Source organism: Dipteris shenzhenensis, chromosome 23 (assembly GCF_047967505.1).
Source record: "Dipteris shenzhenensis isolate YYH24624 ecotype China chromosome 23, Dip_SZ_1.0, whole genome shotgun sequence".
NCBI classification, from domain to species: Eukaryota; Viridiplantae; Streptophyta; class Polypodiopsida; order Gleicheniales; family Dipteridaceae; genus Dipteris; species Dipteris shenzhenensis.
Genome location: NC_141618.1, coordinates 25792868 through 25803884, shown reverse-complemented (window position 1 = coordinate 25803884; position 11017 = coordinate 25792868).

The window sequence follows — 11017 nt, the reverse complement described above, 5'->3', positions numbered from 1 at the left end:
AGAGAGGTCACATGTTGCATTGCCATATCTCTTGAGGTCGGTAATTTATTCTCCCTTGGAAGCATTTTACAAAATAGCCTGCACGTGAAGACCATAAATGAAGTAAGCATTCGAGTAATTGACCCACTAGCATAATTCACCATGTTTGCAAAATAGACTTTAAAGCTTACTTGAGTAATGCATTCAAACTTGCATTGCTCCATCCATAGCTAGTTTGCAAGTTTAGTAACTCAAGGGAGGCACGTAGAATAGAGAATGTGCACCCCTCAAATAGTGGAGTCGATGCTGCGATAGAAAGATCCTTCTGCTCCATGCTATCATCCCTCCCTTTGGATTGATGGACATATAAATCCCGCACCATATCATCAAACACCTCCTCCTCCCTGGCTTCATGAGGTAATGGTGGAGGGCTACTATCACCATCACTCCATGCATCCGTAACGGTCCTTCCTAAAGATCCCACCTCATATTTCCGACGCTTCGCCTCCTCACGATGAGCATAGGGCAACATATGCGGGTGTGACACTACATCTTATATCAAATTAAAACGGGATCATAACTCAAACATATGAACACCCATAGGTATCTCAATCAACCTTAACTCTTTAACACTTACCATGTTTCTGGTCGCATCCCATTCTCCATACTTTGAGATGTGATTGAGTGTAATCATGCGTGCACGATACATGTTTCCTCGACATCGATCACACATACATTTGATTTTTTGCTCCAACCACATTTCGCGATGGTGGATACGGAGGGATTCATCCCCACTGGAGCTACTTGATGAAGATGAAGACATCCTACAAATAAACAACCCAAAAGATTTGCTCTTGTATCAAATATTTAATCTTAAAACTCTATGGCGCGTCTAATACCGCTTCTAAAACTACGTCTATTCTATGGTGCATGTCTATAGGCGCATCTAAACCGTGTTGTAGACGTGCAATTAGACACGCATTTAGATGCATATATAGATGCACTTATAGACACAATTTTCAAACCTACTTTTAGCGCGCTTGCTTCTCTTCACATACTTTTAGCGTCGTGCGGCTTGCTTTACTATTTTAACAGACACAGTTCCGAGCATCCACACTTATCTCCAAGAACCCACACTTATCTCCAAGCTTACACAATCATCTCCAAGCACACAAGAGAAGAGGGTGAACAAGGAAGAGAAGAAAGAGAAGCAGCTTTGAAGGACAAGAAGCTTCCATACCTCTATCCAAGGTAAGTCTCTTTACGGTTGATCTTCTTTGAAAGTTGCTCTCTTTGGATTCGTCCTTTGTCGTATCCAGAAATGAATGTTTTTGGTACTAGTGTTGTGCTTTTGTGTCGGGCGCATGTCCTTTTCGAGTTTTTAGAATAGTCCGTCTGTCGGAGCGCATCTATAGATGCATCTGAGAGTGCATCTAAGAGCGCGTCTATAGACATGTCTACTCTATTTTTGGAAACAAATAGCTGCATCTATAGACGCGCTGTTATACGTGAAGATAGATGCGCTTTGTTATTTTTCCCTAGCCTAGCCTTCCCTTCCCTTCCCTTCCCTTCCCTTCCCTTTCCTTTCCTTTCTCTTTCCTCTTCCCTTTCTACAACATTTATAGCACTATGGTATAAGCCAAGGAAGCAAAGTATGGATAACAACATGTTGTATACTCATTCAATTTGTATAAGAAAGGAATGGGTCCCAAACCATGAACCAGTCTTAGAGGTCTTGGATAGAGACAATCATAGTGTCTTGGCATTCAAGGGCAAAGAAATCAAAGAAGCACATGGCATATGTGGTAGAAGGAAAAATAAGAATCCCGAATTCAAGTATTTTACATATACATGAGTTTTTTAGGATGCTCGCCAGGTAGGAAGTAGGAGACATCACAAAATTTGAAGAATGTCCATCACAAAATTTTGACTGCTACTCAAAGAGTACTCAGATGAAGGAACTCATGCCAAGTTTTGCACAGATTGCAAGACACTCGCGCCAACCTCTGCACTATTTCAAATGGTTTGAGAGCATTATTTGTTTATTCAGTCCTTCACAATAAGCTGGGCCTGACTTTCGGAATGCGAAACACCAAGCCACTAGCAGTTGGAGAAAATTTTATAGGGCTCGAGGTCTGAGCAGCTCCCATCGCCCTTACCAACCGTTCCTAAACATGGAGACATGTCAGGTGCAATAAGCATTTTACCCGCCATAGTGTTACGATTTGAAATATTAGAACGCGCATTTTTTCCTTACACTAAGTATTGGTATACCAGCCATCTGCCTCTGCCTTCCTCTCTGTATACTTCCGTTGAATCAAGCGCCTTAGCCGACTGATGATATGCCTCAACAAGGCTAGTCGTTGTTACCTTGCCAGCATATTGCACCCCTTCCAAACAATTTGTGCTCAGTATGGTGTTTTAGGGATGTTTAGCGAGTCATCCCAATGCACTTGAAAAGAGCCGACCACTACAGCCAAGTGTAATCGGTGTTAACCCCATGATAATCATTCCTATACACCTCATTGGTTTCAAACCACTCACCTTCCTTTTTCCCAATGTCATCATCTCCAACCTATCACCATCGTCTCTTTTTCCTCCCTATACACTTCTGCATCTAGTTGAGTTATTCATGATCTTTTTGCATTTTCTTCAAACTAATCAGCATCATTTACCCTTGTCCAAAATCTAGGCTACGGGGGACATGTACTCATGTATTTCCTACAAAACTCTTAAATATGCAGGGGAAAATATGAAAATTTAAGGTACCCCCATTCACAAATCACAAGCTATTTACTTTAATAAATACGAGTAGCATGACCCGTCTATAATGGGCTAGAGACCCACTCCACTGGGTCTCCATTTAGGATCTTAAACTGTCTTTCTACCCTAGGTATCACTTTGCTTGGCTCACTCAATCTTGGTTACAGGATACTACAGGTGATGTATAGATAGTAAACCTCCAATTTTAAATAGATGGGCTTTCCATATTTGTATGTCATACGTGTTTCAATTAGTGTGGGCATTTTTTACGACATGAATTTTTTATTTACCACTTAGGCCAAGAGGAAAAGGTGAAGACCCATTCTCTCTCTCTCTCTCTCTCTCTCTCTCTCTCTCTCTCTCTCTCTCTCTCTCTCTCTCTCTCTCTCTCTCACACACACACACACACATACACACACATACACACACACACACGTATGTTTTTTATGCCCGAGTGCAAGGGTTGAAATTCTACCAACATCACCAACTTTATTAATTATGTCATGGTCATAGCTAGTGACTTTAAGTCATTTATCAAGTGTGTCATGGACGGACTTAAGCCCACCTAACACTATATTAAGGAATTTGGGAATTTCCATATAGTTTGGGAATTCCCAATATGGGTAAGATTTTGCCACATGGTCCAAATCTTAACCCCTTATTCAAAATTGGGACTTGGGATAGGTTCCAACAATGCTGATAGATAAGACTACCCACCTCAGTCGAAAGATGAAATTACACCCTTGAGAGGTGGACATGTTAAAGGTTGTGTGTCTCCAATCGGCCACTCTCTTGAAGGCCAAAGAGAATGGCACTTTCAATGCATCAATTTATTAAAATGTAGAGGACGATCAACAAAGACATAGAATGTCCAAATGTACACTACAAACTCATCAAAAATTTGAAAGATTCCAACCTCATCATAAGGAAGCAACAATGTAATTGAAACCATCAACACTATTATGCTCATGACAGATTGAAGGAATATCCCAATTAGCATATTTTGGATGTGTACTTCACTTTTGTCAGGCTTTCCCTGTTTCCCCAAATGTCTAGGTAAGTGACACTAAGCTTTTCCTATTTGTCTGGGTAAGTGACACAGTTTGGTTAACCCTTCCATCTGCTTGAATATAGCAAGGCCCGCCTTGTATTTTCCACTTCTAGAGTATGCACTTATGAGGGAAGTCTATGCTATAAAATTTGCCGGAATAATGGAGTAGCTCTGGTTCTGGGCTTTAGATCCTTGCCTGTGCTCCTAGGAAAGCTCGATGCCTTTCCTCGGTAATATTATTGATGTGGGCATAGTAAACCTAGCTTAATTTGGCCCCCTAATAATTTGTTACTATTCCTCCAAATTATGTCACATTAAATGCTTTTTCTTTGGTTAGCATATTTATATGAGGTTCATATGCTTGCACATTCGAGAACCATTACTAGTTGTAGATCCAAAACTCATCACAAGCACTTGGTAAAAGTTGGTATCTTGGCTAGCTACACGCTCAACCTCAAGAGGAGCATTAACTTGCAAGTGTAACCTCAATGGGTGGCATGTATTTATCCTTGTTTGCAACGTGAACCCCTCTGAGAGTGGAGATGATGAGAAGTGGTGATATGCCCAATGAAGCTCTCGAGCAACTGGCAAAGCGTTTGGAAGACATTGCGCAGGTCATAGAAAATGTCTATAATCTCCTCCTCTCTATAATCTAAACATTCCATTTAGAACGTAACGGACAACTTACAAGAATTCAGACCCAAGAAAACGTGACTCTTCTTGTGAAGGGTAGAATTCTAACTGTCGGCGGTCACTCTGACTAGAAAAGTCAAGCGATGGGGTTCGGGTCAAATGGATCCGTCGAGGCCTCCAAGGATGAAAAGCCCAAATCCTTGGACTAACTGATTTAAAACGTGGGAGAGAGTACGAGTCTAATAGAAAAGCAAACCTTAGGAAGAGGTCAAATGTCAATGCCGCGTTGCTCCTGATTTGCTTTCTATATCTGCATTTGCACTTCACTGTTTCCTTTTCATTCCCCAAGAGATTACTTCTGTCTCAGAATCGCTCGGATCAAAGTTGCGATTTCCTTCCCTATTTTCACCCTCGCAGCAGCTACTATGGCCTCCATCATGCTCTTTATTAGCTTGGCACTCAAGATCCAGAAGCGGCGTCGTCAAGAGTGTTGTGTGGACGCCCAACGACCTGGTCGTGTTTGTGATATCCATGGTTATACTGAACGGTTCCAATGTGCAAGATTGAGGAGGCGTCGGCATAGATCTAGAGCTTCTCACGCTACCACAACAACCACACCATACCATACCACAACAACCACACCATGGGGACTCCGGTAGGGCTGGGGCCACGAGCACAGCCTCACCGTAGGAATCCCGGTACGAACGCTGGGAACTTCGGATCCGGCTTCCAAACCTGCTTCCATGATAACTTCAGATCCCGGCCATCAACGGGATACAATATAGCGCACTGCTTTGAATTGCTATGGATCAGCAGAGTTATCTTCTGCCTTCTCTTCGACACTGCCTTCTCTTCTGTGATGAGCTCTATGAATTCCAGGCCCGTCACCACTACATCCTGATTTCCTAGAACCCTGTAATAGAACAGAACAGAATAGACACGGTTCAGATTAGAGCTTTGTTAAAGCTCTAAGCATTGTATTTTCCTTTTCTTATTATCAATACAAAATTTCTATTTGTTGAGATACTAACGATGAATAGTTACTAGAATTGATGTCGAGGTTTGGCTGGATATAATTTAATTAAAAATAGGTCAATTGGAAATTTGGTTCTAGAGTCTTTGTTAGTTTTGTGAATTTATTGGAGAAATTGTTTTTTTAAATAGGCTTGCTTAAGTAAAACGTTAGGCTAAGTTAAAGTCAAGCGTAATCTCTAAATGAGACTATATACACGTAAGCTTCCCAATAGTCAATGCCCACATGCACCTCTTGTTTTAAATAAGGTTTTTTTTTAATAAATAAAAAGTTGAGTTTTATTGCTAGGGGGTCAAACCTTAGAAAAAAAGACCGAATAAAAAAAGATGGCCAAAAAATGGGCATAAAACTCAAGGCCTACGGTCATAAGTAGAGAGGGGTCACCCTGTAAAGGGGATGCCAGACACATACAAAAGTCACCGCGAGCCCCACCCACCAGCTCATTAGTTTTGCTCGCCAACTAAACCAAATCGAAGAAACATGTCTTCACATCAATACGGATCAAGCTTTCGCATCTCCTGATAGCCGGGCCTTCTTTAAATACGAAGGCAATTTCGAGCAAAATGGGAGGTATCAGGAGACTCTCTTAGGGCAATTTCGAGCAAAATGGGAGGTATCTTTACAGATGTAGCACGAATTGGGAAATGCCCCAAATCTGACCTGTTGTGTGATAGCCACACCATCCTCCGTAATTATCTCAATGAAATCAGGGGTTCCTCTAAGGCTGGGCCCTGTCCCATAGTGTCCAAGCCTTTCTAAGGTTTGACAGAGATCTCGAAGCGGGAGGTGCCAGCAGCTCCCTACCCAATGAGGAGGCCAAACTCTCAACAGACTCATCCAAAAAGGCAGGGAGATTGATGAAATCGACCCAACACAGGGACTCCACAGGACGACCAAGACTGTTGAACTGAGAAGACAAGAGACCTACCGACCAACTTGTTTCTAAGCTCTTCAGAAGCCAATTGCAGTAGGAAGAGGCCTTTGCCCAAAATTTGGCAGCAAACCCCGGAGATGGGATATCGCATTCGTAGGCCAATAAGTCTTCCAATTCTCAAAGCGATGGAACTCTTCCTGTGAAAAAAAGGTACACACCACCTTTCGCCAGACGGGTAAGTTCTGGTTTGATGTCCCCCTAATCAATCTTGCAGTGAATGGGGTGCTTCTTGCCATTCTAAAACCATGGCTTTCGAACCACTTCTCTGGCTTTCCTTTCCGCTTCAGCATGCACGTGTTTTGAAGGAGTTTCGTCATCCAACGCTATAAAATCGCTCTCGATTTTATGGCTAGCATATCCGCATACGACAGAGAGTCACACAACCACACAAAGCAACTATAGATGCACTTGATAGATGTCACGTCTATAGGCGTTGCCTGAATAGAAAAATTAATGGCACATCCAACAGCGTGTCTATTTATGCGTGTATTGATGCGTCTATTAGCGCATCTACACTCAAAAAATACGGGCTCGTCTAACACTGCGTCTAACAGCGTGTCTATTTGTGCATTATTAGCGCGTTTATTAGTGCGTCTACACTGAGAATTAGACGCGTATTTAGATGCAAAATAGAGAATACAGAAAGTGAGATTTTGGTGTAGGCTGGTAAATGTACATCACTGCTTTCCAAACATTGCCCATGATTACCAAAGCACATAATTTTAACAAAAACATCAATGCTTTTTTGCAAACCCACATATACAAAAGTTAAGTGAGGTGAGGAGAATGAGACAATATGTAAAATAGTTTTGCCAATATCAATGATGGGCTACGGTTCAATCTCATCCTCAATGAGATTAACCCTTGCCAAACTATCTACTTCAAAATCCAAACAAGTGTTTAGATCTACAAATACATTCAACCCACTACTACTTGTGCTACTCATGTGCTCATCGAAATCAGCATCACCAATGGTAGGCTCATCCTCACGGGTAATGGCCTTAATATCTGTATCTCCTATCTCATGATCATCCTCCTCGCTCGTATCACGGTCATCATCACCTCCATGGCCATGATCATCCTCCATATGCTCCATATTAGTAAATGTACTATACATCACACTACTACACACGGATCCGATTATTGCGACGTTTACGTATCAATGTTTAGCGCAAGCGGGGCGCTAATCGTCGGTATGAAAAGCGCATCCCATAAAGCGTCGCTATATAGCAACTTTAGGCAAATATCGCTATATAGCAACTATTACAAAGGTTGCTATATAGCGACTTTTAAGTGTCACTATATAGCGACACTGAGTTACTATTTTATAGCAACGTTTTCTAGAGAGGTTTTTTACTCATATAGGCCTTAAAAGTTAGTTTTTTCCAATGACAAATTTTTTTAAATTTTCATACATGTTTGATCTTTTGAGAGAATAAAAATATGAGAGCATGTACATCAAGCCTTTGAAGCTCATATATTCATGTCCAAGTTTGAGATGAAAAAAATCAATGAAGAGCATTTACATCAACTATTTCATCGTGAGCCAAGTCTAAGGCGCCAAACAATTCTATCTCCAACTCTATACCGAGTTGATCTCCTATATCATCATCGTACTCTAGCATCGTACATTCACCTTAAAGTACTTGATCATCTTTTTCAATAAAGTGTGGTGACTCTTGATGATCGTTGTCTTCTTCCTCAATATCGTGATCTCCATCTTCCTCCCGTGCGATGTCATTATGGGCATCTTCCTCTTGGCTCATATTGTGATCTTCATCTTCTTCGCTAGATTCATCGGGATCAATTGGATCCGGCATTGGTAGTGGCATCTCCATATCCACATCTCTATCTTCAAAAATTTGCTTACTTTGTGGTGCAACTTCGATCACGTACCACGATCTTGGATCAGAACGATCCGGATGAAAAACCACCTATATTGAAGATGGGTGCTAGATGTTGTCAATTATATATATGAAATTATGCTCAAGTACATGTATCAATGGATCTTTAAAAACGAAAGCTTCAATTAATTAAATCATTAGTATGCACCTGCTCACAGTGCTCGGGAAGAACAAAAGTATCACCTTCATCGGTCCAATATTTGGTGGAGTCTATTGCAAAGAAACCGCTACTATCTTTTCTCACTGTCACATGGGGACCGTTGTAAATAGTTCTAAACCATTTTACATCAAGAATGAAAATACTAAATCATCTAAAATCAACTTCATAGATTTCACGTATGGTTCCACAATAATCCAACTGTGAGGAGAGAAGATTGGTATCCGAAGCACTTGCTCGGCTATCTTGTGTGAAGTTAGCCATGACTCCACAATCATACGTGACTCTCTTTGAATCAATGCGTTCGACGCAAAAATGTCGTCCATATGACCATAATGCACTGTACTTTTTGTATTGTAAAAGACCATCATTAAAACAATGAAGATGCATCTATTTTATAGCGTATATTGCCACAAATAATTACTTAATTACGTCAAGAGGTAAGAAACTTACATGCATCATACATCTAGATGATAACTCTCGCTCGCGCTCGTTTATTGTCCCTCCATCGCGTTCGACTTTACGTAGAGCCAGTTGTAGCCAATCAAGTGACATGTGAGTGGGGAGAACAGCCAAATCCCGTGGATATGGTTGCGAAAGCCTGTACATTACTCTGAATCTCGTCCTTGCATTTATTCTTTTTACTTTGGCCACTTCATATCTCTCAATCCACTTCTGCATCTCAGGGCTATTGAGGATACAAAACTTATTGAATTTCTCCATTTGCTCTTCGCTCATCTTTCTTTCAATCCCTTTTCCTTGGGGAACCTCGCCAACGATGCGATCATCATCCTTGTTATGCTAAGCTTGCAGCATATCGGGATCCGTGGATGTAAGAAACTCCATGATATATACTAATGACTCTTGCACAAGCCATCCCTCTGCCATGCTTGCTTTTGGTCTTGCTCTTTGTCTTACAAATCCCTTCAAAGTTTTCATAAACCGCTCGAGAAAAAACATCCATCGACTATGAACGGTACCTGCAATAGCGACCTCATCAACTATGTGCACAAGCAAGTGGACTTGAGTTGTCATAATGCTCGAGGGAAAGTGCTTCTCAAGCAAGCATATGGCTTCGATGTATTCCACCCTAGCCTTCTCAATGCTCGATATGGAGATTTCTTTTTGAGATATCCACCTATTTCACATGTCCATGTAAGATATTCTCATAATCAGTCTACAGATTAATCAGCTTAAATTGAAGAAAATGCAATCAATGCAATTTGATAGTAAGCATACCTCACAATACCACAGATCTTGAATATAGCATTTCTAACATCTTCTTGTAAGCACCCTTTTATTGTAATCGGGAGGATGAACTATCAAAGCAACAAAGAAGTCATGTCAACAATATAACATAATCATAATTACGCTAACGCATCACGATTATCGGTACACTAATTGTATAGCTTAGAATACCTGTAAGACCTTGTGCCAATCATGGGACTTGAGCCCACTAAGCTTATTGTCCTTTGAAAATGCTCCTTTCAAGCAATGCATGTACCCTATCGGTGTTTCAAAAGAGGCAATGTCTGCCTTGACCGCTGCCTCCTCCCTCGTAGAGAGGATCCATGTTGCTTTCGGGAGGACAACTTTTTCCGAAGCATGCACTTAGGGCCACAAACGAGACATCCTATTCATAGCACGCAAGTCTTCTCACACTCCTCTCGAGTCTTTGGAACCAACCAAGTGTGCCCAAATAGTAGCCCCCACATTCTTGAAGATATGCATGGGATCCAAGAGATGATTGATTTGTAACTGACCCCAATAAGGAAGCTCGTGAAAGATCGATAGCCTCTTCATACCAGGTGGACGTTCCTCCCCATTCACCCTCCAAGCTTGAATCCAGTCACTTGCCTTCAAATATGATGGTGGTGGATCAAGTTGACCTCCACGTGCGAGATGGTCGAGCGGAAGGTATCGAGCATGACCTTCATAAACATTTTTCCTCATATGTTTGGAGTATCGTGCAAGCGATTTCAAACCCAGTCCACAAATAGGACAAGCATGGTAGCCACTTGTAATAAGTCCTGCACGGGTGCATGAATGTGTTAGTATAAGACATGCGTGCGAAAGAGAGTCATAAAACCATAATCCTATATTATACTTATAGAGACACAACCACGTACCTGTGCACTCTCCATAGCCTGGATAGTCATGCATGGTCCACATCAAGATACCCCTGACCAAAATATCATTGGTATGTCTAGGAGCTCTGGAAATATCAAAGACCCGCACTCCTCTCCATAATATCTGTAACTCCTGTATCAAATTTGCCATGTACACGTCCATATTTTTTGCCTTGTACATCCCTGGCACAAGTAGTGCAAGCATGAGGTATCCCTTTTTTATTGTTAGCCATGGTGGGATATTGTAATTCACCACGACTATGGGGCATGTCGACCAAGATGTCGAGCGTAATCCAAAAGGATTCACACCGTCCATGGTGAGCCCAAGATGTAAGTTGCTTGGCTCCCTCACAAAGTTCGGCCACTGATTATCTATGTGCTTCCAAGATGCACAATCTACGGGAATCCTCAATGTGTCATCAGTGGACTGATGA